The following is a 26,023-nucleotide window of genomic DNA, read 5'->3' as shown; positions in this document are numbered from 1 at the left end:
TCATGCACGTCTCTATCCAGGGACAATGTGGAGCCTCCCAATTTGTGGCTGCCCTGGCAAAGGGCTATACTGAAATAGACCCACTTCCTTACAATGGGCACTTCAGGTTTACAGGCCCTCATGCACGTCTGTATGCAGGGGCATTGGTGAACCTCACAATTTTGGACTGCCCTGGCAAAGGAAAATACTACAAAGACTCACTTCCTCAAAATGGGCACATTAGACTCAGAGGCCTTCATGTACGTCTCTTCTCAGGGACATCGGAGTGCCACACAATGTTTTCACGTAAAATCTTTCATGTATTAATCTCAAAAAGTAACATACACCAGCTCTATCTCACTATTGGATATGTGCCCTTAACATTTCTGCCATGAAAAATCATTTTGGGGTCATTTTGGAAGGTTTTCTGGTGAGTCCGTAAAAATGGCGTGAAACGCGGACAAAATTGTTCACAACTGTGACTTTTGAGTGATAAATGCTTCAAGGGGTCTTCCCCATGCTGTTGCCATGTCATTTGAGCACTCTTCTGAGACTTTTGTGACATTTTTAGGGTTTCTCCATGCTGCCGGGGGGTCATTTCACAAAAATACTCGGGTCTCCCATAGGATAACATTGGGCTCGTTGCTCGGGCCGAGTACACGAGTATCTTGGGATGCTCGGCCCGAGCCTCGAGCACCCGAGCTTTTTAGTACTCGCTCATCACTAGTGGACAACCAATTGAATGCAGCATTATATGCTAAATGTTCCTAATTTTGGCAGGAAATTGTAAATGTTTCCCACTGTTTATTATCATCTCATAAATAAACAATAACACTAAGTCCAGCAGTCAGGAGGATACAATGTAGACAGGTACTCAGTACAACTGGAAATGAAAGCTCCATATAACCATCTTCAAAATAATGGTGGATACAAGAAAATAAATATAACAATGCCCGGGATGTCGTATCTTCTCATTATGAAACAAGGACAAAAAAAAAGCAGAAGAGGAAATGTGGCAAATCCTTTGATGTTGCTGAAGACTTATGAAAAGACAGAGGATAAAAAGCAAAAAACAATTGGATCCTTGACCAGGTCTTGGTAAAACTTTCACTTGAGGCAGAAATGAAAAATGAACTTATTATTAGAAATCTCAAATCATGTGGAAGATGAAAAGGACAAGGAGGAACGAGATAATGGAAAAAAGGAGATGAAAGAAAAGGTGAAGGATTAAACAAAAAGAGAAGGAACATAAAAAGAAAAATAAGAAAGTAGAGTCTAAAAATAGATGTCAGAATGGGAAAGAGATGAAAGAAAATAGAGGACAAGAAGAAGGAGAAAATGGAGAAGAAGGAGGAGGGGAAGATGAAAAAGACAAGGAGGAATAAAGGAGATGAAAGAAAAGGTGAAAGGATTAAGCAAAAAGAGGAGGAAAATAAAAATAAGAATGTAGAGTCTTAAAATAAAAGTCAGAATGGGAAAGAGAAGAAAGAAAATAGAGGACAAGAAGAAGGAGAAGACGAAGGAAAAGGAGGGGAAGATGAAGAAAAAAAGATGACAGAAATGGAGGAAAGAAGAAAAAAATATGATCAGAATGAGAGAAATATGAGTCGGACACAGAAGATGAAAAAGAAGAACAGGAAATAAAGATGGGGAAGAAGATAAAGGAAAAAAGGAGAAAAAGGTGCAGAAAATTAATGAAGAGAAGTAGGATGAAAACGATAAAGAAAACGATGGAATAGAATAATGGGGAAGAAAAAGGAGGAAATTAAGGACATGGTAGAATTAGGAGTCTAATTAGAAAAGAAGATGATGACGATGAAAAGGAGGAAGAAGGAAGAAGTAAATAAGAGGATAAATTATAAAAAAGATGGAGGGAAAGGATATAATATGATGAAGAAGTAAAAGAAAAGGTAAGAAGTAATTGAGGAAACGAAGATACATTATTAGAGGAAAAGCTTCTAACAACAGAATGGACATAGCGATATCACTAATAACATCATTATTATCAGCAGCAGAGCTGGGGTCCTGGGCAACATCTGCATGGATTTTATGGCCCCATTTTTTCCCACTGGTCTTGATGATGAGGTGCTTCTGATTCATTATGAGACATATAGACACCTCAGAAGTGCTGTGTGCCTTTGCATGCCTCTGTGTGTGCCTCCGTGTGCGTCTCACTTTGCACCTCCGTGTATGCCTCTGTGTGCCTCTCTATATAAGCCTCTGTATGTGTCTCCATGTGCCTCCATGTGCGCATGTGCGTGCGCCTCTGTGGGCACCTCCATGTGTGCCTCCGTGTGTGTCTCTGTATGTACCTCCATGTCCATCTCCATGTGCTCCTCTGTGTGAACCTCCATGTACCTCCATGTGCTCATCCGTGTGCTCCTCTGTGTGCACCTCATTGTGTGCCTCCTTGTGCCTCCATGTGTGCCTCTGTGTTATCCTCCGTGTGTCTTGTGCCACATGGTGTGCTTTCGTGTGCGCCTCCGTGTGCCTTCATGTGTGGCTCCGTGCGTTCCTCTGTGTGCACCTCCTCAGTGTGCTCCTCCCTGTGTGCCTGTCTGCGCCTCTGTGTGCTCCTCTGTGCACCTTCATGTGCTCCTCTGTGCGCCTCCATGTGTGCCTCCTTGTGCACCTCCGTGTGCCTCCATTGCTCCTATGTGTGATCCTCTATGTGCTCGCCTTAGTGTCCACCTCCGTGTCCCTCCATGTACGCCTCCGTGTGCGCTTCCATGTGCCTCCATGTGTGCCTCCTTGTGCACCTTGCCACAAACATTACTAGAGTAAAATTGGTGGGGTACAGAACGCCACCATTTGTCATGTTTTTGACTGGAGGGGGGCTGCCATGCACCCTTTCCAGCCCAGCTTTACCCACTTTATGGGAATTTGGCAAAAATGGCGTGAGATCGCCAAAAGTCACAAAATTGTAGTTCAGCTTAATGTTGCACCAAAATATTGTGACTTTTAAAAACTTGTTACTATTATTATATACTTTTATATTCTTCCTCCCAGACTCCAAAAATAGTCTGATAGGCTACAGTATATTCTCACCTGATAGATTATGAATCGCATGGGGCCAAAAAAGTGCAGAAATGGCGACAATCTCCGCTCAGCTTTGAGAACGTTGTTGATTCTGGATGAGCGACTGCTAATAACTATAATTTTTTTTTTGCTGACTTTTAATTAATTGAAATATTTCTACAAATGAACAATTTAATATTTTTTTTTCCTGGAGAGATTGGAAAACGTTCTAGGAGAGAAACAAACTTTGCTACTTGATGGAGTCTGGTCTCTTTTCCATAGAACATGTGGAAGGTGTCACAGATACCATTATTCTGCTGCAACTGCTGTATAATTACATTTCATGAAATCCAGAACAGAACGCACTCCACTTAACCTTGTTAGAATGTCTTGGCTATGCGGCAGGAATGTATCGCTAACAATGTTACTGTAGAATATATTACCAGCAAGACCAATCTGGATGGAAAGATTTTATTAAGCGAAACTGGCAGCAATATTTGCTTCTAACCGATGTACTTTATGCCTTGAGTGCACTTTACAACAAGATGCTTTTTTATAGCTTATTACCGCTAATAGAATTATCCCATGGACTAAATGAATTGTTGCGCAGATTGGGAATGTGCAGGATTCTTAGCATCCAAAGGAAAAGACAAGACGCTGCATTGGAATTTTTGGAAGAAACAGCAATTTCCAATAGTTGGACAGAAGTGATCGGAAGAAGCTGCGCGTGATTTATCACAGTGATGATGTATGAAAACTTTCCTCCATATATCACTTATTGGTTGGTTACTTTACATCAAGTTTTGCTTTTAAAAAAAAAAAAAGTCACTAATAAAACTGCAATAATGTACGAGGTATAAAATGTGCCTAAAACTATAATAGTTTTGGCACAGTATCACTATTTGTGCAATGTGTGCTTCATAAATGTGATGTCTTTTGCTTAGAAAATCCACACAAAATAATAATTTTCAATGTTAGGGGACAGTATTATAGTAGATATATTGTTGTATATATGGGCAGTATTATAGTAGTTATATTCTTGTACATAGGGTCAGAATTATTTATTCTTGGACATAGGGGCAGTATTATAGTAGTTATATTCTTGTACATAGGAGCAGTATTATAGTAGTTATATTCTTGTACATAGGGGACAGTATTATAGTAGATATATTGTTGTATATATGGGCAGTATTATAGCAGTTATATTCTTGTACATAGGGGCAGTATTATAGTAGTTATATTCGTGTACATAGGGGGCATGATTATAGTAGTTATATTCTTGTACATAGGGGCAGTATTATAGTAGTTATATTCTTGTACATAGGAGCAGTATTATAGTAGTTATATTCTTGTACATAGGGCACAGTATTATAGTAGTTATATTCTTGTACATAGGGGCAGTGTTATAGTAGTTATATTCTTGTACATAGGGGCAGTATTATAGTAGTTATATTCTTGTACATAGGGGCAGTATTATAGTAGTTATATTCTTGTACATAGAAGCAGTATTATAGTAGTTATATTCTTGTACATAGGGGCAGTATTATAGTAGTTATATTCTTGTACATAGGGGCAGTATTATAGTAGTTATATTCTTGTACATAGAAGCAGTATTATAGTAGTTATATTCTTGTACATAGGGGCAGTGTTATAGTAGTTATATTCTTGTACATAGGGGCAGTATTATAGTAGTTATATTCTTGTACATAGGGGCAGTATTATAGTAGTTATATTCTTGTACATAGGGGGCAGTATTATAGTAGTTATATTCTTGTACATAGGCGGCAGTATTATAGTACTGTAGTTATATTCTTGTACATAGGGGGCAGTATTATAGTAGTTATATTTTTGCACATAGAAGCAGTATTATAGTAGTTATATTTTTGTACATAGAAGCAGTATTATAGTAGTTATATTCTTGTACATAGGAGCAGTATTATAGTAGTTATATTCTTGTACACAGGGAGGCAGTATTATAGTAGCTATATTCTTATACATAGGGAACAGTATTATAGTCATTATATTCTTGTACATAGGGGCAGTATTATATTAGTTATATTCTTGTACATAGCGGCAGTATTATAGTAGTTATATTCTTGTACATAGGGGCAGTGTTATAGTAGTTATATTCTTGTACATAGGGGCAGTATTATAGTAGTTATATTCTTGTACATAGAAGCAGTATTATAGTAGTTATATTCTTGTACATAGGGGCAGTATTATAGTAGTTATATTCTTGTACATAGGGGCAGTATTATAGTAGTTATATTCTTGTACATAGAAGCAGTATTATAGTAGTTATATTCTTGTACATAGGGGCAGTGTTATAGTAGTTATATTCTTGTACATAGGGGCAGTATTATAGTAGTTATATTCTTGTACATAGGGGCAGTATTATAGTAGTTATATTCTTGTACACAGGGAGGCAGTATTATAGTAGCTATATTCTTATACATAGGGAACAGTATTATAGTCATTATATTCTTGTACATAGGGGCAGTATTATATTAGTTATATTCTTGTACATAGCGGCAGTATTATAGTAGTTATATTCTTGTACATAGGGGCAGTGTTATAGTAGTTATATTCTTGTACATAGGGGCAGTATTATAGTAGTTATATTCTTGTACATAGAAGCAGTATTATAGTAGTTATATTCTTGTACATAGGGGCAGTATTATAGTAGTTATATTCTTGTACATAGGGGCAGTATTATAGTAGTTATATTCTTGTACATAGAAGCAGTATTATAGTAGTTATATTCTTGTACATAGGGGCAGTGTTATAGTAGTTATATTCTTGTACATAGGGGCAGTATTATAGTAGTTATATTCTTGTACATAGGGGCAGTATTATAGTAGTTATATTCTTGTACATAGGGGGCAGTATTATAGTAGTTATATTCTTGTACATAGGCGGCAGTATTATAGTACTGTAGTTATATTCTTGTACATAGGGGGCAGTATTATAGTAGTTATATTTTTGCACATAGAAGCAGTATTATAGTAGTTATATTTTTGTACATAGAAGCAGTATTATAGTAGTTATATTCTTGTACATAGGAGCAGTATTATAGTAGTTATATTCTTGTACACAGGGAGGCAGTATTATAGTAGCTATATTCTTATACATAGGGAACAGTATTATAGTCATTATATTCTTGTACATAGGGGCAGTATTATATTAGTTATATTCTTGTACATAGCGGCAGTATTATAGTAGTTATATTCTTGTACATAGGGGCAGTATTATAGTAGTTATATTCTTGTACAAAGGGGCAGTATTATAGTAGTTATATTCTTGTACATAGGGGCAGTATTATTGTAGTTATATTCCTGTACATAGGGGCAGTATTATAGTAGTTATATTCTTGTACATAGAGGCAGTATTATAGTAGTTATACTCTTGTACATAGGGGGCAGTATTATAGTAGTTATATTCTTGTACATAGGAGCAGTATTATAGTAGTTATATTCTTGTACACAGGGAGGCAGTATTATAGTAGCTATATTCTTATACATAGGGAGCAGTATTATAGTCATTATATTCTTGTACATAGGGGCAGTATTATAGTAGTTATATTCTTGTACATAGGGGGCAGTATTATTGTAGTTATATTCCTGTACATAGGGGCAGTATTATAGTAGTTATATTCTTGCACATAGGGGCAGTATTATAGTAGTTATATTCTTGTACATAGAGGGCAGTATTATAGTAGTTATATTCTTGTACATAGGGGCAGTATTATAGTCATTATATTCTTGTACATAGGGGCAGTATTATAGTAGTTATATTCTTGTACATAGGGGCAGTATTATAGTAGTTATATTCTTGTACATAGGGGCAGTATTATAGTAGTTATATTATTGTACATAGAGGGCAGTATTATAGTAGTTATATTCTTGTACATAGGGGCAGTATTATAGTAGTTATATTCTTGTACATAGGGGCAGTATTATAGTAGTTATATTCTTGTACATAGGGGGCAGTATTATAGTAGTTATATTCTTGTACATAAGGGCAGTATTATAGTAGTTATATTCTTGTGCATAGAGGGCAGTATTATAGTAGTTATATTCTTGTACATAGGAGCAGTATTATAGTAGTTATATTCTTGCACATAGGGGCAGTATTATAGTAGTTATATTCTTGTACATAGGGGCAGTATTATAGTAGTTATATTCCTGTACATAGGGGCAGTATTATAGTAGTTATATTCTTGTGCATAGAGGGCAGTATTATAGTAGTTATATTCTTGCACACTAAGGCCAGTAATACAGGTGTATTATTAGGTTTCTGTAATCCTATCAGTGAATTGAGTCTTCTCTCCTCACCCCTTGATATATCTGCAGTAACCAGATTACCCTTGATCTTCTCGCTTCTCCGTCCACAGCAATGTAAAGTGTGACAATTTTGTACAATAATAACCCCCCGGTAGATGATACGTGTTACCGTCTTCACTGGCTTCTTTATAGCCGCTCTACCTTGAATTTTGAGCCATTAAGGATCCGTTTAACAATGACTGATTAAACAGCGCGGCTTCATTTTACCTAACTCAATCCCTTACAGTTGGAAATGACAATTTGCACAGATCATATCACAATAATAATTCCCAATTTTATGTACTTCCAACACATTAACCCGGCCTTGGAGACGAATGCAGACGATTTTCTATCCCATTCAGGACAATTATCTTAAAGTTATCTGATATTTTCTAATTTAATTTTCTGCTTCCAGGGTCGGCTCCGGTGGATTTGCAGCCTTTTTGTCACTGTTCAGTTCATGGCTGAAGGTATTATTTTATTTTATCTATTCCAACAGGTTGGTGCGATTCATCCACCGTGATCTGGTGCCATCTTAGTCCAAATTTAGGGCATAAAGTGTTAGTACAAGTCATTGGGGAGCAACTGATGGAAGATCTGCAGGTTAAGATCAATGGTTACGGTCGTCACTATTCTTAAGAGATTGGGTATCGCCAAAAGTCAGTGATACCTTGTTGATTGGTGACTGTCTGAGTGCTCGAACCCACCCCATTTAAAGATCTTAAAGATCCGGAGCCTACGCCTCACCCCGGCAGGCTTAAAGAAGTTGTATGAATAGACAGCCGCAGGGCCCAGAAGCGGAAAGTGGTGAGAAGAAGCGTGGGGGAACGGAGACACAGGAGCCCGGAAGCTTGCGCACTAGATTCAAGATAGTGGTGATAGGTTGAGTGCGAGTATCCAAAAATACAGTAATGGCAGAACCATCATGAATGAGGCCATGTCTGTCATCGTGTGAAAATAAGAAAAAACTGTTCAAGGTTTGGTTTGCTCCAGTGTCATGTGTATGTCTACTTTGTCTATGACAGAGACCAGCTGCAAGGTGATAGACACCAACTGGAAGAAAACAGTAAGTATCAGAAACCCCGCCTGAAGTCATACACCAACCTCTTAAATTTAGATTACAATGGTTGACAAAGACCAAAAAGTAGCAATATCGCTCATCAATTTCACGCTGAAGCATTCATGGTTCCCTGCCTGTCTGTCACGCTGGACCCAAATGGGGGTGACTGGTTTGGGAACCCTGCACTGGCCCTCAAACTAAATGTACCCTAAGCTTTCCTTCAACCCAGAGGTACACTTGAAGGTAGTGAGGTCTGGGCCCCCGGTATGTCCCTGACCCAGAGACTTGGTTTACATGGTTGTCAGAGTCTGCTTTGTAGTCGCATCATCACCAACATTGCCTGAGTGAGTACAAAGTCCTCCCCTGCTTCCAACCAGCCATGCGCTCTCCTGCACCAGCATCTCACCATCCAGAGTCCCGGGGCCTTTCCCTACCCGTGGAGGGTACCATCATCTGTCTGTCCCGCTCCATCTTCCCTGGGTACTCCCATCAGCAGCGGATGTACTCCCCTTACCGCGAACCACGGGTGGCATCACGAACTATTATCCCCTGTAAATAGTCCACTTTACATTTGAGTAGCCGCAAGCCCCGGGTCCGGAGACCCTCGAGCCACAGCAGCAACCCCCGGACCCGAGCGGTTCGACCGCTGCAGAGGCGGCACACTAATAATTGGCAGCCAGAGTCAATCTGAGGGTGTCTCTATAGGAGGAGCCGCCCATATCTCCTAGCAGAAAGCTAGTATCTGGCAGCCTGAGAGGGTCTCTATAGAAGAAGCCACCCATAGCTCCCAGTAAAGAGCTAGTATCTGGCAACCTGAGTAAGTCTGAGGGGGTCTCTATAGAAGGAGGGGCCCATGGCTCCCAGCAGAGAGCTAATAACCTACCAGCTCACTGCAGCAAAGCACCAGTGAATGACAAAAGGGAAATGGTCCCAGCAATCTAATAACTAAACACCCACCCTCAGCCGCTATCCGGCAGTGACCGTAGAGTTACTGTGGCGCCCCCTAGTGACCAGGGCAGGGTTATAGCAACATGTTCAGACGTGGAAGAAGTATTGGGTACATTTGTTAAGTAATGCCTCCATTCCATTCTAGAGCTGAGTTTCTTTCTTCCAGCATGTTTTTACTTTTTCGGATTGTCCAACCTCATGAAATTTAGATTACAATGATTTACAAAGACCGAAAACTAGCAATATCGCTCATCAATTTCACGCTGAAGCTTTCATGGTTCCCTGCTGGTCTGTCACGCTGGACCCAAGTGAAGTAACTGGGTTGGGAACCCTGCACTGGCCCTCAAACTAAATGTACCCTGAGCTTTCCTTCAACCCAGAGGTACACTTGAAGGTAGTGAGGTCTGCGCCCCCATCATGTCCCTGCCTCTTGTCCCTCCACATCGACCACCCAGGGGAGGGGTTGGAACAGTAGTCACAAAAACTCCAATGACTAGTAAGACGGCGTGATAACTAAACTCACGCAAAAGGGCAAAAGACATTTAAAGTGTCGAGTCAATGATGGTAATAAGAGACTCTGGGGCTGAGCCTGTCAAAGGGAGATGACTGTGCTTCATTAATATTGTGTCAACATGACACCTGATGGCTGCTGACAATCACCAGCTGCAGCAGTCACCAAAGTGGTGTCAACATGCTGCGCACCGTAAACAAAGACCGGCAGGGGATGGGGAAAGTGTCGTCGAGGACTGGTAAGTTGAGAATAAATTTTTCTGTAAAAAATAAATTGTAATTGGACAATCTATTTAATGTTACTAAGTAGTGTGTACTTCTAGAATGTAAAGCTGTCAGGGCATGCTGGGTCTTGTAGTATCAGCAGCTGGTAAACCACAAGTAGGAGACACCACAAGTCTTGGAAACCAAATGGAGAACAGATACATAAGCGCCTGTTGTGCTCAGTTGGGGTGAAGCCACAGTACCGGCGCTCACCACTTAACCGGATGATTTTCAGACCGATTTATCCAAAAGTGGACATCCCCTTTAAGCAGAACATCATACAGCTGATACTCTGCGGCTGAAGCCCGAGCCAATATCAATTCTGCTTTTAAACTTGTAATTCACAATTAATATTCATCCCTGAAATCTTCGCCATCTGAGCCCCTCTAAACAGATTTTTTCTTTATTTGCTCTTCTTCTTTCTTTGATCCCTCGTAATCGTTTTCATTATATTTCAAAATGATTTATGCTAATTTTACTGCTCCGGCGCAGGACATATCGCCAATTATACCTGGCATTTTGCATTCATTAAATTTTGTGATTTTATGACGATTATGTTAAAAAAAAAAAAAATTAAAAGAGGAAATGATTAGTCTAAATATAAAACGACTTCCTCACGGCTCATTGCACTAAAACACTTAGCTCAATCTTTGGTAGGTCCTTAAACACAAATATGGCAGCTATTAGCATCCTCTCCAGTCAAGCGGAAGATTGGACCCACGGGCCTCGTAAACAATGTTCTTTTTGGGGAAGATTATATCAGTGAACACAGCTGGGAATGGTGCCATTAGGAAATCCATCACCATTGTCTTGTTGACAGGAAAACATGATTTCCATCTTTATCTCTTTTTTGGGTTGCATCTGATTTTCATAAACCTGGTGGACACCGTGCTGCTTTATGTCAATGCAGAAACATAGGAAATGCAGAAAAAGTTAACCTTATACGTTACTGCCTGGCATCTGACCTCGTACCTCTTCCTGACCATGTCTCTGTCTGCTCTCTGAACCTTATACGTTACCTCCTGGCTTTTGACCTCGTACCTCTTCCTGACCAGGTCTCTGTCTGCTCCCTGAACCTTATACGTTACCTCCTGGCTTCTGACCTCGGACCTCTTTCTGACCACGTCTCTGTCTGCTCCCTGAATCTTATAAGTTACCTCCCGGCTTCTGACCTCGGACCTCTTTCTGACCACGTCTCTGTCTGCTCCCTGAACCTTATACGTTACCTCCGGACCTCTGACCTCGGACCTCTCCCTGACCATGTCTCTGTCTGCTCCCTGAACCTTATACGTTACCTCCGGATCTCTGACTTCGGACCTCTCCCTGACCATGTCTCTGTCTGCTCCCTGAACCTTATACGTTACCTCCCAGATTCTGACCTCAGACCTCTTCCTGACCACGTCTCTGTCTGCTCCATGAACCTTATACGTTACCTCCCGGCTTCTAACCTCGGACCTCTTTCTGATCACAGCATAAACCATGACACATACAACCGCAACTCTGAGCGATCACTGCAATGGAAATATCCTACCTAGAAAGCAATGAAATGTGAGAGCAATAGAGAACTAGACAGAGTGGAGATTTCTGCTGCAGCATGCTCCCTCCCAGCCGGACTTCAGACAATCAAATTTCCATGTGTGCTTTTATTGGATGTTTAAAGTGCTGGTAAAAACTAGAAACTTTGCAATTTACCTCTTACTAAAACTCCTCTCTTTTCTTGAGAACAGAGGGGTTTTAAAATATTATAGAATACTGCTTGCTGCCTAGGTTACTGGCCACCTTTGCAATTTGATGTGGCTGGTTTCCTAAGCTAAGAGCACAACACTTACAAGCTCTTTGCTGTAAAGCTGCTCAGTTCTGCCATGCCCCCACATAGCCCTCTATATATAGGATAAGCCCCAACATTGCCCTCTATATACAGTATGAGCCACACATAGCCCTTTACATATAGCATGAGCTTTTGCATATCCCCCTACATACAATATGAGCCCCCACATAGCCCATATACACAGATTGAGCCGTCATATAGACCTTATGTACAGTATGAGCCCCCACATATCCCCTATCTATATACAGTATGAGACCTTATATACAGTATGAACCCCAACTTAGCCTCATATATACAGCAAGAGCTCTGAAATAGATTGATATATACAGTGTTTGACCTTGCATAGCCTCTACATGCAGTATGAGCCCTGACATAGCCTCTCTCCTATATATATATATATATATATATATATATATATATATATATATATATACACATACAGTATGAGCCCTTACATTGCCTCTATCCTTTATATACAGAATGAGCCCTCACATTGCCTCTATCCTCTGTATACAGGATGGGTCGTCACATAGCCTCTATCCTCTAAATACAGGTAAACACTCACATAGCCTCTATCCTGTATATACAGTATGAGCCCTCACATAGCCTCTATCCTGTATATACAGTATGAGCCCTCACATAGCCTCTATCCTGTATATACAGTATGAGCCCTCACATAGCCTCTATCCTGTATATACAGTATGAGCCCTCACATAGCCTCTATCCTCTATATACAGGATGAGCCTCACATAGCCAATATCCTCTAACAGGATGAGGCCTTACATTGCCTCTATCCTTTATATACAGGATGATCCCTCACATAGCCTCTATCCTCTATATACAAGATGAGCCTCACATAGCCTTCCTATATATTGGCACACACCCCATACACATACTGTATATAAAAAATACACATACTTACTTTATTCCCATTCCCCCGGTGCTCTGCATCAGTCCCCGGAGCTCTGCTTCTGCTTGATGCCGGTACGCACATGCTGGCACCTTCTGATGATGCCATTGTGCTAGCCCGTCACAGGAGAGGTGACGGGAGCTGCCGAGGAGCTGTGCTGCCATCCTGTATTGCCGAGAGCATAGCTACAGGAAAGCTCTCTGCCCGGAGATCTGTGCCGGGGGAACGGGAGCAAGGTGAGTATGTGCTACCGATGGCGGTGCACAAAACATTATGGTGAGCAAAATCTGGCCATGGATCCCCAGGAGCTTTTGGTCCTAGGCAGTTGCCCAGATTGCCCTGATTATAATCCGTCTATGTTCAGGAGCGCACCACCACCGCCCCTGATAATTAGTCAGTGGGTACTTGAAGACAGAACATGGGATAAACTCTTTAACAATAAGAAGTAAGTCCTTAATTATGTACTTGTGTCCTTCTTGGGACGTCCTCTAAATCATAGCAGACCATAAAGTACATTGTAGCCCATTAATAAAATACCGTAAAGTGTGATAATCTTTTCCTGGCAAGAAAAGCATAAAATTTGGAAAAGGCAACATCATTACCATTCCCAGTTCTGCTACATGTGTATATAATGTTATATGATATTTTGTATATTAGGAGACCAGTATCACAGGAGAAATTAGGCTTCCTCGCTAATACAATACACTGCAGCCTAAATACAGCATTTGCATTTCCACCTTGTATGGACGCGTACGATTTTTACACGTTCAAGCTAATCCTTTTCAATGTCATCAACAAAACAATTTCTTGTTCATTAACGGACTCCCTGCCGGGTCTGGACTCCGGGAAAGGATAATTTTGCAGGAGATGTTAAGTGCGCTGAATAAGTAAACCGTAATATTAGATATTTAAATTGCTGCCTGCAGCGTACAGGGACCATGATATAGGAGAATCAGTGCGAAAATGTTACAAAAAATGAATGCAAAGTGAAAATACTTACTTTTAGTGGCCAATGAGAAGCTTAGTTTATTATCTGATAAATTATGAAAAGAAGTGAATCCTGATTGGAAACTATAGAAATCTCCTCTTCATCGTGTCTGCCCTGACTTCTGCTTGTGATAGGGCTCTCCCTGTCAGCTGTTACAAGCAGGAGGCAGTGGAGACAGGATGAAGCTATAGCTCATAAGAAAGGCAAAGTTAGGAGATATTTTTTTATCTCTGTTGCTCTCCGTTGTATAGCGTCTATACATACTGTGATGCTAGACACAATGAGCAGTATGAATAGAAGGGTAGTCAGACAAGCTGGGATAATATGCCAGGAGATAACATATAAGATTCAGGGAGCAGATAGAGACGTGATCAGAAAGAGGTCCGAGGTTAGAAGCCGGGAGGTAACGGATAAGGTTCAGGGAGCAGACAGAGACATGGTTAGGAGGAGGTCCGAGGTCAGAAGCCAGGAAGTAACGTATAAGGTTCAGGGAGCAGATAGAGACATGGTCAGAAAGTGGTCTGAGGTCAGAAGCCAGAAGGTAACTTACAAGGTTCAGGGAGCAGACATAGACATATTCAGGAAAAGGTGCGAGGTCAGAAGCTGGGCGGTAACGTATAAAGTTCAGGGAGCAGACAGAGACGTGGTCAGGAAGAGGTCCGAGGTCAGAAGCCGGGAGGTAACGTATACGTTTCAGGAAGCAGACAGAGACGTGGTCAGGAAGAGGTCCGAGGTCAGAAGCCGGGAGGTAACGTATAAGGTTCAGAGAGCAGACAGAGACATGGTCAGGAAGAGGTACGAGGTCAGAAGCCAAGATCAGAACACTTACACCAGACAGGAACCAAGAGCACACTGAGCAAACAGGAAGTACGACTGGCAAAGCTCAGACAGAGCAAGCCTAGTAAAGAAACAAAGCAATCACCAGAAAAGAGGTGCATCTGTGAAGGCACCTCACAAAACCAGCGTGGACCCTAGTGCTGAACGACAACCTGTCAGCAAGTGCACAAGACACATAGCAGAGAATTTTAAAATGCAAATGCTCCGTACAGCAGAACTGTGACACATACTATATTACTGCTCTCTTATATAAAGCTTATATTATATATTTAGTTATTTGGGGGACATATAGAAGAACAACGAGGCAGAGTTTGTTGTAGAGGAGAGAAGAAGCAGCGAGGAGGGATTTGATAGATGATGACATAATCTTGTAGTTCACATAAATTAAAGACTGAATGGTCTATCTGGAGATCACATGACACAACTGTCTATAATGGAAGGAGTCAAAACGTATAGTTACAAAAAGGCTGGGATTAAGCAAATTCCTCAGCTAGAATATGACTGGTGAATGAACATTATGTCCCATATAATCATTAGCATTTACTTTTCTGTTTTTTGTCTTATATTCATTTGTCTTGCTATTCATTGCCATTTTTGCATCAAATTCTTTCACATAGTGCATACTGGTCATGAATTTTGCGCAAAGTCAAAATGCCTCTTCATTCTTGTCTTTAACCCTTCTAGTCTCATGTTTTGCAAAATGGCAAAAAAATGTCTGAGATCCATAAAATAACATTGAGGGGGTCGTGGGACTGGAGAACATTTGTGACAGGTACCTATTGTGACTTTTCAAAAAGGGTCAAAAATGAGGAATCAAGTGAAAACATTTGCAAACTCTTCCCTCAATAGTGAATAAACAAACAACAAAAATCACAGACAAACACAATTCAAATAGACTTTAGGTATACGGTAAATTAAAAGAATAAAAGGCAAATTGAAAACATCAAAAACTAGACAAAAAAAAAGATACAAATTGACTTAGGTCTTTTATCAACCTACGAAATTATGTAACTGTTGTGCACACAGCATTGTCGGGGAGAAATGATTTAGTGGCAAAATGTGTAATTGGTGGAGGAAGGTCGGACCTATTTTTCAACCTATGTAACTATGTAACTAAATGCAATAAAAAATGGAGAGTTACTTTAAGAATAGTATTGCCATAATATTACCCAACTTTCCAGAAGTTAATAATATTCAAGGATAGTTTAATAAGTTTACAAAAGTTTTTAACATTTTGACAAAAGAGGCTTTCCTAAAAATAATTTTTAACTGATGAATGGTCTGGGGGACAGGACTCTTCCAACAATAAGGGGTACTTTACACGCTGCGACATCGCTAGTATCGGCTACAGATGTCCAGCACGATAGTCCCCGCCCCTGTCGCACATGCGATATATTGTGATTGCTGCCGTAGCGAACATTATCGCTACGGCAGCATCACACGCACATACCTGGTCGTCGACGTCGCTGTGACCGCCGGACAATCCCTCCTTCAAGGGGGAGGTGCGTTCGGCGTCACCGCAACGTCACTAAGCAGCCGGCCAATAGAAGCGGAGGGGCGGAGATGAGCGGAACGTAACATCCCACCCACCTCCTTCCTTCCGTATTGATGGTGGACGCAGGTAAGGAGATGTTTGTTGTTCCAGCGGCTGCACACACAGCGATGTGTGACGCCACTGCAGCGACAAACAACATCGCACCTGCAGCAGGAGCGACATTATGGAAATGACCGACGTGACACAAATCACTGATTTTTGACTGTTTCACGCTCGTTCATCGTCGCTCCTAGGATTTACAAATTGCGATGTCGCTACCGGCGCCGGATGTGCGTCACAACAACCGTGACCCCGATGATATTTCGGTAGCAATGTCGCAACGTGCAAAGTACCCCTAAGTGTTGATAATGTATGGGTCCTCCAAATATGAGAAGATACAAGGTCACCTCATTGCTCTGAGTTCTCCAAATTGGAACTGATAATTGAAGAAGCCCTCAGCTCCGGATAAAGACAAATTCAAGCTTCGATTATTGTTGTTTAATTTTTCAATTTTTATCCTTTAAATAGCAATATAGTTACATGATAAAATTCTTATAAGACAAATACCCTCACTAGCCATATCTAGGTATACAAAAAAAGGTCCTTAAATATGGAAACCAATTGTGTGGCAACCACTCCAGCATGAATCAATAAATCAGGAGAACGTGAAACGTACGTAGGGGCAAGTTACACACTATGTCAGCGGATCTAATGGCTATTCCACTCTTTTTGTACCTATGGGCCTAGTTTCCGCATACTTATTTCTGGGACTCTTGTCTCAATAATGTTGTAACTACTATTGCCCATCACCACGATTTGATGGTTGGAACTACCTTATATTCAACTTTGGTGTTCATATATCTGAGTGGTCTTTAGCCATATTTACATTTCTTGCTGCTATTTTCATTTGGTGATTTTACTGTGGTGTATGTGTTTTTAATTCCACTGTCTGTCAAATAAAGAATTGTCACTTTTGCACTTTACACTCCGTCTTCTCCTGATTTAATGATAAAATTCTTGCAGCCTCAACTACCACCAGGGGAGCTCACAGCACAGATGCCACAACCTCTCGGTCCCTCTGAGTGGTAGAAAACACTCAGCAATCAAAAGGTTGATCCCATTTTCTGCAGCTTCCCGCTTGCTGATGATGAGTGCGTTGCTGCTGTTTGATTGACAGTTTGAACCGCTGTTCCGGACTATGTGCTTCGAATGCTGCAAACAAAAGCAGATTTGCTTCCACAGCATTGGAGAAGTGCAGCTGCACTAAAGTTGGTCAGATTGGGGGCTAACGGTGAGATTGGGTGATCCAACTAAGTAATCACATTTTGGAATACCGACCACAAGAGGTAGTAATGGCAGATACTATAACAGCTTTAAAAAAGGGCTGGATGATTTCCTTAGTACATACAGCATTGTTGGTTATAAATGATTTAATGACAAAATATACAATCGATGAAGGAAGGTTGAACTCGATAGATCTAGGCCTTTTTTCAACCTATTTAACTATGTAACTTTGTAACTATGTATCTATGTAACCAGCTTCAGAGCAGCGCTTACAAGCTCTATAGAAAGGAGCTTGTAAGTCCAGCCCTTCTCGCCTAGTAGGCTGGCCACCACTGGTAGGCTGCATAAGTGTACAGCAACCTAGACAATGAGCAGTAGATAATAAATCCCTCCGTTCTTCAGAAAGGACAAATAAAACATTTGTTTTTATACAAATTTTGCAATTTTTCCTATTCAAGAAGATGAGATGACTCCCTTTAATCAGCGCACAATTTTGGATGGTATGAATTAGCAGGTAAAACGTAACCAACACTTTCCTTATTTTTGGCATTCAAAATACAATTTTAATTTCCAATTACCTTGGTTAACGATTTCACGGTTTTCTGAATTTTTTCAGCAAAGTTCATCACCTGCAAAAAGAAAAATAAAACGTTACATTTTCTATTCTTGGATACATTGTAGATAAATCATTAAAGGGGTTGTCCAATACTTTACCATTGATGACCACTCTTTAGTATAGGCCATCACTGTGTGATTAGGGGTCCAACATTCCGCCACTGATTAGCTGTTCTCGGTACCGACGGCGGCTGGAAATGCTCAGTTCCGGAGCTGCCCTGTCTTCTGATAGGGTCCGCAGCCGAGTTCTGCCCATCTGAGTCCTACTGATTTGAATGGGCGCCAGATGTGCAGTACCCGGTCGTGGCCACTATCAAAAGATAGAGCAACTCCGGAATTGAGCATTTCAGGCCGCCGCCAGCACCAAGAATAGCTGATCGGTGGGAGTGCAGAATGTCGGACCCCCAATCAGACATTGATGACTTATCATAAGGGGTACTTTGCACGCTGCGACATCGCTACTGCGATATCGTCGGGGTCAAATCGAAAGTGACGCACATCCGGCGCCGGTAACGATGTCGTAACGTGTAAAGCCTAGATGCGCCGATAAACGATCGCAAAAGCGTCGTAAATCGGTGATCTGTGTAGTGTCGTACATATTCATAATGTCGCACCAATAGGACATACGATGTTGTTCCTCGTTCCTGCGGCAGCACACATCACATTGGGGTTTCTATAATTTTTCTGCACAAGGCTGCTTTGTCTAAGTATCAAGGTATATTATGACTGCATTACAAGCTGTTGCTGGGTTCAATATGTATAATTATTTGTGAAGTGCTACAGCACATTTTTTGCCATGCTGCAACACCATGTGCTTTGAAAATTTAACTAACTTCTGATCTGTTCATTATACCAGCTAGCTTGGTTAGAATCTTGGTCCACTTTATATAGGGAATCACATGGTTTCCTTTTTGTATGTTTTTAAATGTTTTTAAAATTTGTCTATGGTTGTTGTGATACCATTTGGTGTTGTGTGACACAAATGTGCTTTTTATGTTCCTTGATATACAATAAAATATTTTTGATTAATTATGTATATGGTGAATTGATCCCTCAGTTTTTTGGCACTTCTTTTCTCTCCATTAATTATTAGCTTTCAGTGCCAGGGGTGATCCCAGGATTTGGTGCCCTCCTACTTCTTGAGTAAACAATATTTTGTAATACAGTGTTTTGCACTGTTTCTGGAGGTGGCACGATCCCATTAGCTATTTGTGCTGTTATATTATATTTTTGATCAGGCACGTAGCCTCAATTTGGGGTGGGTTGTTTCAATTAGAATGGATTTGGGTACAAGAGAGGCTTTTTGGCAGAACCAGGCAAGTGATATTTTTGGCTGTGGAAATGAGACTAATGAGAATGTGATGGTGGGAAATGGTGATAATGGTTTCAGCAAATTATCCACGGAACTTATAGGGTTACATAAACGGTTGACTAAAACCTTTTGGAATATCAAGAGTTTAGAAGAGTATAAAAAATTGAAAATTGTACCACGTGGGTTAAGACCACAAATCTTTCCAGCATGGGAGGCGGAGCCTTCCTTTAAGTCCAAGTGGGAAATGAGCCTGCTGCAGTGCTCAAATACGCTTATAGATCTATTATTGGAGCATGATCGGACCATATTAGTGCAAACTAAAAATAGTATTAAAGAAATTGAAATAAAACTCAAAGAATTCAACCAAACAGTGGTAGAATCGTTTCAAATTAAATTAAAGAAGATTATCGACACTCTGGAAAAAGATACCATCAATAAGAAAAAGCATAAATTACAGCGTGATAAACAAGACTTTGATAATAACAGAGTGTTCAAATGGTCACATCATGGAAACAAGAGGGGAATGGCCCGTGATAACTCTAAAGCACCTTGTCCATCTGGAGAAACATCTAGTGAAGGTTTTTTATCAACGGCATCGAGCGACCCCGAAAGCGGTGCAGAAGAGGCAGGCGCAAGCCACGGTACCTCCGTAAGTAGAACAAGAAAGAATTGGAAGTGGTCTCCAACTTACAGGAGAGAAACGAGGCAGAACAGGAGACGGTGAGGGACATGTCAAGTGAAGGTAAATTGGAGGTTATTAACCTCTCCTCTTATGATTTATCTGATTTGGAGGTAAAGGTATTATCCAAAGGACTCTCTTTCTCTCCATCTAACCCTCTTGACAAATTTGTCTTTATTAAAGACACCTATCTTTTCTGCAGACAGTTGGCATTTAAACTCATGTACCATCAACCCAGCTTGGCGGATACCCTTCCTGTGGATGAGAGACGTGTGTTCCAGGATCTTTTGGATCTACTAAATGAGGAGGAGAGTCCTTCCGGTAAGAGGTGTACCTTCACTGGAAGACTACCTTCACAGGCCACTCCTACTTTCTCTTTATTCCCCGCTATCCAAATTTTTTTTGAAAAAGTATGTAAAGAGATCAAGTTGCTCAAAATAAGATCTAAGCAAACCAACCTCTCAGAATCAGAACTGAGAATTATTAAGAACCTGAGCAAAAATGAATCATTTCTCATAAAGGAGGCGGATAAAGGGGGGAATGTTGTCTTGTGGCCTATTGAGTTATATCAGAAGGAAGCCATGAGACAACTTTCAAATACCAACTGCTACCAGGTTCTCCCCTCTAACCCAACTTCTTTTTTCAAACAGAAGCTGGATGGTTTTTTAGATACCGCTGCTGCGCACAATGTCATCACAGGAAGAGAAAGAGACTTCATGAAGACCAAAGAACCCACCACCCCTACATTCTACCTTTTGCTGAAGGTCCACAAAAGCCTAACAGAGCCACCAGGTAGGCCAATTGTCTCGGGGATTGGGGGATTGTTTGAAAAACCCTGTATCTACCTGGATTTTTATCTCCAGCCCATTGCCCAATCTCTTAGATCATATATTAGGGACTCCACACATATTATTCAGCAACTGGAAACCGTCTTTGTTCCAGATGGGACCTTTTTGGTGACCCTAGATGTGGAGTCCCTATACACCAGCATTTCACATGATTTGGGTATTCGGGCTGTGGATTATTTTCTCAACCTCCAATCCCAGAGAGATAGAGACCACAATCTTTTTTTGTTGGATCTTTTAAGGTTTGTGCTTGAGAAAAGCCATTTTGTGTTTGACCGCGCCCACTATAGGCAGGTGTCTGGGACCGCGATGGGGGCGCGGTGCGCACCTTCGTATGCAAATATCTTTTTGGGGTGGTGGGAGGAGTCTTATGTCTTCACTTTAGAACTATTCAAGAAGCATGTCCTTAAATGGGCACGCTTCATTGATGACATTGTGTTTCTATGGACAGGCCCCCTGGAATGTTGTGAGGAATTTATCTCGGTTCTTAACAAGAATGATTGGAACATCAGGCTAACCTCAAAGATCTCTGCAGACTCAGTGGAGTTCCTAGATCTGAGATTGATGGTGAGTAATAACTTGATTAGGATGTCACTATTTCGGAAGCCTACCTCAACTAATAGTATGCTCCATTATCAGAGTTTTCACCCGAGGCATATGAGGGATGGCATCCCCAAAGGACAATTCCTGAGGGTGAGGAGAAACTGCAGTGATGAACAGGAGTTTAAACACCATGCATGGGAGTTGACCACCAGATTCCAGAAGAGGGGTTATCCGAAAAAAGTCATCTCGGGGGCTTATCAACAGGCAGCAATGGTTGATAGAAAAGATCTCTTCATCCAGAAACATAGGGATAGGCCTAACACTGTAAATCTGATTACCACCTTCAACGAACAATGGAAAGATCTGTATGGGATATTAAAGCAGAATTGGGACATTCTACTCAGTGACCAAAGACTACAAGTCCATATCTCCTCGGGACCAAGATTGGTGGCCCGTAGAGCAAGAAACATGAAGGACCTTCTTACTCGGAGTCACTTCAAACGACCTACGCAAAAGGTGGGTAGAGGCTTTACCCTACGTGGCACTTATCCTTGTGGATCTTGTTCAGTTTGTCCCTTTATGATCGCTGCGGACATGTTGTCGATCTCGATCTATCCTTTTAACATCAAGAGCAATCGTTATTTCAATTGCCGTATGCGGAATCTAATTTATGTTCTTGTCTGTGGCTGCCCAAAGTTGTATGTTGGGCAGACAACACAAGAACTACGTCGCAGGGTACAACAACATGTGTCCAATATTTCCACGGCAAGGGCCGATAAAACTAAGGGCAAACCCATTAGTTCTGTCGCAACGCATTTCTTGGACCACCATGCGGGCGACCCACCAGCTTGAGAATAATAGTGGTTGATTCTGTTATCTCTAACATCAGAGGTGGGGATATTGGCAAAATGCTGTTACGTCGTGAATCCAAGTGGATTTACGACCTACAGAGCCTAACCCCTCATGGGATGAATGAGGAGCTTTTATTTACAGGTTTTTATAAGGACAAATGAACTAATTTTTCATTTATTTTTTTTTATTTTTTTTTTTTCTCCTCTTTTCTCTTTCAAGCCCCCCCAATCACCCCTCCCTCCCCCCCGTTACGTTTTTCTCCTCTATAGGTCATTCAACTTTGTTGGGACTCCTCTCTTGTGCCATGAAGATGAGTGGGATAGAAGTGGAAATATCTTTGAAACCTTTTCCATAAAGGACCTTTTTCATATTTGAGTACTGTGGGTCGACATGCCTGGATTTTCCAGCCTCTGAACCCGCCCCTCTAGATTGTATAGAAGAACTTTTTGCCTGATTAAAGTGTGCTATTGATATATGTGATTTTTGTTATGGATTTGTGTCACACATCACCTTGGTATATTGTTTAGAAAATTGTGTCTATGCTCTGAGGCCACTGTCTTGGCTTATGTGTTTATATTTCCGTGAGCGTTTTTCTCTGCTTATAAATGTACATGCCTGTTTAAAAACATGGGACTTCACACCTAGGCTGACTTATTTTATTCTACTGCATTTGTTTTGCAAACCTTTCATATGTGTACAAACGCAGTTTTGGATTAGATTGGGGTATGCATTGGTTAAAATCAAACCCTTCCTCTCGCCTTTCCCCACCACCTCCCCCTTGCATTGGGTGTATAAGGCTGGAAGAGTGGGCCTGTCGTTATAATAATACTCAGGATATGCTCCTCCCTTGAATAGATAGGTTTGTGTTGCCAGTCTTATGTGTAAAATAACACTTTATTATCAATTTCAGTAGATGTGGTAATAACTTGGTGTGTATTGTGGGGTTGGCGCTTTATTGCGTCTATTCTTGCATTCTCTCCGTCCAAAAATTGACAAACTAGAAAATGTGCGCTGCCTATACACATTTTTTTTTTTTTTTTGTGGAGACACCTATCCACTGCGCTTGCAAAGCAATGGTTCTATGATGGATGGCTGTAGAGTTATGCACCTGAGTAGTATTATACTGGGTGCTGGGGGAGTGCCCATATGCAAATTGTCACAGAGCACTGCCCACGGATCTCCTGCTAGGAACACAGCTATTTGTTATCGGTCTCAGGTGAGGAGTGTAGACTTCATTGCATATGCTGTATTTAAACAACCAGAGTACAAGGTTACTCATTACTTTTTTGCCCTTGAGAAAGTCACCAAGTGTGACGACACGCGTCGGGTGGGTAAGGTGATTCCCTGGACCTTCAAACAGCTTTGTGCTTTACATTATCCTGCTTTAACCCTTTGAACTTTGGTGCATAGACACACGAGTCAAGTCAAAATCTGTCTCCTTGAGGAGGGATTTTTTTTTTTTTTTGCACTCATTTTCTCAGCCCAGGGCTGGGGATTATCAGGCTGCAGCTCTGGGAATTGTGGTGCTCAGGTTTAACCTGGGGTTATGCTAGTTGAGATATTGGGGTTTCTATAATTTTTCTGCACAAGGCTGCTTTGTCTAAGTATCAAGGTATGTTATGACTGCATTACAAGCTGTTGCTGGGTTCAATATGTATAATTATTTGTGAAGTGCTACAGCACATTTTTTGCCATGCTGCAACACCATGTGCTTTGAAAATGTAACTAACTTCTGATCTGTTCATTATACCAGCTAGCTTGGTTAGAATCTTGGTCCACTTTATATAGGGAATCACATGGTTTCCTTTTTTGTATGTTTTTAAATGTTTTTAAAATTTGTCTATGGTTGTTGTGATACCATTTGGTGTTGTGTGACACAAATGTGCTTTTTATGTTCCTTGATATACAATAAAATATTTTTGATTAATTATGTATATGGTGATCCCTCAGTTTTTTGGCACTTCTTTTCTCTCCATTAATTATTAGCTTTCAGTGCCAGGGGTGATCCCAGGATTTGGTGCCCTCCTACTTCTTGAGTAAGCACACATCGCTGTGTATGAAGCCGCAGGAGCGAGGAACATCTCCTTACCTGCGTCCACCGGCTATGCGGAAGGAAGGAGGTGGGCGGGATGTTATGTCCCACTCATCTCCGCCCCTCTGCTTCTATTGGCCGCCTGCCGTGTGACATCGCTGTGACGCCGCACGACCCACCCCCTTAGGAAGGAGGCGGGCCGCCGGCCAGAGCGAAGTCGCAGGGCAGGTGAGTGCATGTGAAGCTGGCGTAGCGATAATGTTCACTACGGCAGCTATCACAAGATATCGCATGTGCTACGGGGGGACGGGGACTATCGCGCTCGGCATCACTACCCCTAAGGACAAGCCACCAATCTAAAAATAGTGGTCAACCCCTTTAAAGGGGAGACTGATTAATAAAATATAAGTGCGCTACACACATTGGCAGCACAAAACTCTGCAGTGCTGATATTTTGCTACAATGTATCAGTGCAGGTAAAATGTATCGTTCTTCCTCTGCACTGTCCAGGATACTATTGTATCCATCTCTCAGCTGTGGGTAGCTTCAGATCACACCCGGCTTTACGCTTTGGGATGCAAATAAAAGATCTTGCAGTCGGTGAGATATTATAACATGCCGGCAAATTGAAACATCCAATGTAAAGTTTCAGATTTGTTTTCTTTATAACAAGGATTAAGTGTTATTTACATAAAATTACATTATGGCGGATCCTCCGGACCCTTAAGCCCTGGCTAGTATGGGGTTAATCTTTATTTTCTTTTGCGCTGAAGGTCACAGGAGTCATATTTTTGCAGATTGGTTCGTGGGATTGAAGATGTAACATATGTGATGGGGGAGAAGGAGACTTCCCGCTCACAGCCGCCATTCCATTCATTTAGCGGGATGTAAATGAGCCTGGCAGCGCCGCTGTTTGCACATAGACGCCCTTATTGCTCCTCGGTGTATAACAAGCGTGATCTGTTTGCTGGGTAATATATAACATTAGCTTAGGTTATTAGTAGACCGTGCCCTGGAAACAGCAGGGCCGAGGAAGGGCGCCGAAACGGATTACCAGGTGCGGATCCGCCATGCTGAGCCTCATTATATAACATACCCTGCAACAATGAACGCAGGGGAAATACCCAAGAAATGGAAAAGTAAAATAGATATAGCAGAGCCGAGGCTGTCATTTATAGGTCTGTCCAAATGGGAAATAATAAAGTTGTCGAAATACAAAATATGTTACTACTATGTACAGATATAGCAGAGCCGAGGCTGTCATTTGGTGGCACTGATAAGGATATATACAAATGCAGCTCAATAAATTGCAATATCATCAAAAAGTTAATTTATTTCAGTAATTCAGTACAAAAAGGGAAACAAATACATTATATAGAGTCATTACACACAGAGGGATTTATTCCTATATATTATATAGAGTCATTACACACAGAGGGATCTATTCCTATATATTATATAGAGTCATTACACACAGAGGGATCTATTCATATATATTATATAAAGTCATTACACACAGAGTGATCTATTCCTATATATTATATAGAGTCATTACACACAGAGGTATCTATTCCTATATATTATATAGAGTCATTACACACAGAGGGATCTATTCCTATATATTATAGTCATTATACACAGAGGGATCTATTCCTATATATTA

The 26,023-nt window shown here is 41.0% G+C and overlaps 1 protein-coding gene across 11 annotated transcripts in view; it reads right to left on the bottom strand.

Annotated features, from left to right (window-relative positions):
* DAB1 (DAB adaptor protein 1) overlaps positions 1-26,023 on the bottom strand; it is a 955,902-nt gene that overhangs the window by 608,027 nt on the left and 321,852 nt on the right. For all 11 annotated transcript variants that reach the window (XM_075320416.1, XM_075320418.1, XM_075320419.1 and 8 more), the window contains exon 2: positions 18,061-18,111. The gene's annotated coding sequence lies outside the window, so the exon portion shown is untranslated. The remainder of the gene's footprint in view (positions 1-18,060; positions 18,112-26,023) is intronic.

This window comes from Anomaloglossus baeobatrachus, chromosome 8 (assembly GCF_048569485.1).
Source record: "Anomaloglossus baeobatrachus isolate aAnoBae1 chromosome 8, aAnoBae1.hap1, whole genome shotgun sequence".
Lineage (NCBI taxonomy): Eukaryota > Metazoa > Chordata > Amphibia > Anura > Aromobatidae > Anomaloglossus > Anomaloglossus baeobatrachus.
This window is presented reverse-complemented; position numbering and strand designations above follow the sequence as displayed.